Source organism: Petaurus breviceps, unplaced genomic scaffold, assembly GCF_028583685.1.
Source record: "Petaurus breviceps papuanus isolate PSGF00001 unplaced genomic scaffold, PetGlider_PUasm1.0 89763, whole genome shotgun sequence".
In the NCBI taxonomy this organism is placed as follows: Eukaryota; Metazoa; Chordata; class Mammalia; order Diprotodontia; family Petauridae; genus Petaurus; species Petaurus breviceps.
In genome coordinates, this window is record NW_027187118.1 from 127,209 (window position 1) to 131,526 (window position 4,318).

The following is a 4,318-nucleotide window of genomic DNA, read 5'->3' on the forward strand; positions in this document are numbered from 1 at the left end:
TGCAGTTCCCATCCCTGGCAGTCCTTAGCAGGAGTCATTAGCAGAAATTCTGGCTGGCTCACTTTCTGTGTGGTTCTGGGATGGGAGAAGTAACTTACTACATATCCTCCTTGGTTTCTAAGCCATCATGTAGTCGCATATGATTTTTAGATTTTTGCTGAAGTGGGTCTGGGGGAGCTGGGAGGTCCACCACTGTTCAGGCAGCCATCTTGGCAGGAAGAACCTCCCAGATGCTTTGGGATCTCTCTCGGAAACCAAGCACTGGCTGAATTTGCCTCTCTACCTGACATGCTTGCACAATAGGCCTTAAGAAATTTTACCTCAGAAACTTTCATCTAAGGAACAGCAGGGCTGAGTGGAAGAGATCCTTCAGGACCTCCTGCTGTTTTTTCTAGAAGTCAGACTTAGAGGTACTGACCAGAAGTGATCCCAAGCTGTGGCTATGGGTGAGGAGGAGCAAGCATAAGCCGGGTGAGTGCAGTACCACAGAGAGCAAGAACATTTTGAGGACAGAATTGGGGTTAGGTGACTTGCCCAAGGTCACACAGCTAGCTTTGTGTTAAGTGTCTGAGGCCACATTTGAACTCAGGTCCTCCTGACTCCAGGGCTGGTTCTCTATTCAATGCACCACCTAGGCCCCCCATCTTCCGATTTCTTGTGCCTCCTAAGGATAAGACTCACATGGTCCATCCTTCTTTTCTGCTCATTTATGTACTCACAAGAAAAACCATACATGGGATTATAAGGTCATTGACATAGAGCTGACAGGGCCCTCAGAGGCCACCTAATCTAACTACATTTTATAGAGGGGGAAACTAAGGTCCAGGGAGGGGAAGTAACTTTTACACATAAGGGTGACAATAAGATTCTAGACCTCAGAGGCCATTTAATCCAACTTCCTCATTTTACAGAGGGGGAAACTGAGGTCCAGGGAGGGGAAGTAACTTTTACACATAAGGGTGACAATAAGATTCTAGACCTCAGAGGCCATTTAATCCAACTTCCTCATTTTACAGAGGGGGAAACTGAGGTCCAGGGAGGGAGAAGGGACTTGTCCAAAGTCACACAAGTCAGTCAATAATCCTTTATCAAGTACTTCCAACATGCTGGGCACAGAGATGGGAGATGGAGTCTTGTGTGTGAGGAGCAACCAGGAGGCCAATTTCAAAGGCTCCTAGAGTACATTGAGAGGAGAAAAAAGTGCAAGAAGACTGGAAATGTAGGAAGGGGCCAGATTGTGAGGTCTTTAAAAATCAAACAGGATTTCCTATTAAATACCAAAGGTAAAAGGGAGCCAGCACGTGTGTGTGTGTGTGTGTGTGTGTGTGTGTGTGTCAGAGATGGAGAGAGAGATAGAGGAAGAGACAGACAGAGAGAGACAGAGAGAGGGAGAGAAGGAAGGAGAGGGGAGGAGAGAGAGATAGACTGAAGAAAGAAGACAGGGAGAGGGAGACAGAGAGAGAATTTGTGTCCCTCAGGAATGGTCCTGTGGTCTTCGATCTTGGAGTTTTATACCTTTCTAGGTACCCATGTGCCCCTCTGTCCCTCTTTAAACTGTGAGTTCCCTGAGGGCAGACTAACTTGTATCCCCAGTGCCTGACACATTATGATCGCTAAAGGAATGCTTTTTGATTGATCTGATTAAGTTGTAGGCACCAGGAAGCACACAATAGAATTTTGCTCTCCTTCTGTATGGGAACACCTAGTTTTGTCACCTTCTAGGGACTGGAAATCCCCCGATCCCACTTGTAAGCCCCTAGAAAGGTCCCTGTTTGGTAGCCCCCATCTTCTTCTGCATAGAAAATGCTGGCTCCAAGGACCTGTACCTCAAGGGCAGGGAGGGCACACCATTTGGAGAAAGGTGCCACCCTGAGTCTAGGTTACATTCAGGCTCTTCCTTTCCATTCCTCACCCCCTTCCCCCAGGTAACAATGACAAATGAGGAAGTACATTTATATGTCTCCTTCCAGAAGTGATAGAGCAGAAGAGATAACTGTTCTCAAGTTGCACAGGGCCTGGACAGCATATAAAATGGCCATGCAACCCTCAGCTTGGGTCTGCCTTTTGTAGGTAATGGACTTTCTTCTAAATTCCAGTTGCTTCCCCCCAACCACATCCTCTGCCCAAATACTATTCAACAACGTTCACAATTAGGAATTTAATAAGAATCTCACAGATTTCTCCAAGTTTATCCACCCATCCCATCCATCCTTTGCTTCTTGCATTCATCTTCCATGCATGATGATTAGAGTCAGAGTTTTGTTCTTTTTTGATGTATGGTGGTCCTGTTGGGGGTGGGGGTGAGGTTGGGAAGTTACCTGATTCTAGTGAAGAGATCAAGAACAGATGCACATTTCTTTGTGGAACAGCTTTTGGGGAAAACTTTCCAAAATCTCAGGGTATTATCTCCAGCCCCTGTAACTATTGTTTCTCCATCAGGAGACACTGCCAGGTACAAAACTCGACAAGAATGCCCCAGGAGTTCAGCTACTTTTGTCAGGGATGGGTGTTTCCAGATGATGATCTTATTTTCTGAATATCCATGGGTGCTCACCAGTTCATCTTTATTTTTGGACCAGGCCAGGTTACACACTTGAGAACCAGTATCGATGTGATGGAGAGGCTGGCCCATCAGTGTATTCCAGAATCGGATGCAGCGGTCATTTGTCCCACCACCCGATGCTAATAGGCCATGCTGGTGAGGAGACCATGCGATGGCTTTGATGGCCGCCTTATGACTGGTGTACTGCTGGACAGGCTTTCTGCTGTACTGGCTCCAGATCAGAAGTTTCTTGTCATTTCCACCCGAGGCTAGAAGCTGGTGATTTGGGGACCACTTTAACCCACACACCTCCTGCTTATGACCTTGCAGCCACCTTTGAGATTGTAGTGATGATGCCCGAATATCTCTCTGGAGGATCCTTGAATCTATGCTTCCAGAAGAAATCTGGTCTGCATACCAGGCCAATACACTAACTCTGCCTAAGTGACCCTCCATAGTGCACACTTTCTTCCCTACAGTGGCATCCCAGATCTGTATGAAGCCTTTCTCTGTGCCAACTCCTACCAACTTCCCCTGTTCAGAACAGCTCACAGAAGTCACAAAATCTTCTTCCAGAGATAAGTCACAGAGTCTGGTCACTTGGCCTGAACAGCCATTCCACAGATAAACGAAAGTGCCCAGGCCCACAGTGACTACATTGAGGCAAGACCAATCTAAGAGATTTAGATAAAAGTCATCACTTAGCTCCGGGGCGTCAAGGACTTTTAAAGGAACACTGGAGATTTTTCTGGGGAGTTTTGCTGTGGAAGCTAGTAATAGCTGGCTTTTGGTGCTGATGGAGGATAAGGAAAATTGAGATACTTCATTGGTGTGACCGGATCTCCAGCGCGTTGTGCCTGGAGAGTAGGTAAAGAGATTGTTCTCCTGTGGCGGTGGATTTGTTTGGTCCTCGATTGTCTGATTCGAACCTCCCAACAACTCATTCTCCAGCAAGGCAGAGTATAACAGTTCACTATTGCTATTGTCTCGAGTATTTTCTTTTATATTCTCTTTCTGGCCCAACAATTTCTCAGACTTGTCTGACCTGTGGAATCTCACACTCCATTTGGCTCCTGCTCGGAAGGGAATGAAGCGGTCTCCATATTTGCAGGGCGAAGACATCGGAAGGTCTGGGGACCGTCGGCCTCCAGCTGGTCTTGGCCTCCACGATGATAGTCAACTCTCTTATGGTTTTGATTTCTCTTGGGGTCTCACCCAGAGCCAATCTGGGGAGTGGGAACAGCCCAACAGAGGGACCCTCACATCCAGCTGTCAGTGTCTATGAAGGAGATGCTTTGCCGGATCTCAGTAGGGGGAGGGAGAGGGCCTCCTCAGGCTCCGGGTTCGGATTCACAAGGACCAATGCCACCGTGGGTCTGTCTCCCTTGGACAATATTTCGATGGGGAGAAAGCAGACCCGGCTGCCTGGGGGCCCAATGGCCAAGGTCAGTTTGACTCCTGTGGAAAAGATATCTTTTGGGGCTGGTGGTGGATCAGGAGGGGGGGGAGGGGGAGAAAAGGCTCCGAACCCGGGTCTAGAATTGGAAGGACCTGATGGCCACTGTAGGGGGAGGGGCCCCCTTTCAGAATGCTGTCGAGGGGAGTTGGGCAGGGACAAACTGACACTTACACGCTTCAACCTGGGCTTCCAAATGATGATGTCACTGGTCGAAGGCGAATTGAAGGCGGGAATGGAGCCAGTCTGCATTCACGAGGCCCCGAAGGCCTTGGTCAGTCTGGCTCGCTGGGCTGCCGGGGTCCCTCTGGCTCCCTCCC

General features: G+C 48.5%; 1 pseudogene; it reads right to left on the reverse strand.

The window, feature by feature from the left end:
- Positions 1-2,186: 2,186 nt before the first annotated feature.
- On the reverse strand, positions 2,187-4,014 carry LOC138176503 (fizzy-related protein homolog pseudogene; annotated as a pseudogene).
- Between the last annotated feature and the right edge of the window lie 304 nt (positions 4,015-4,318).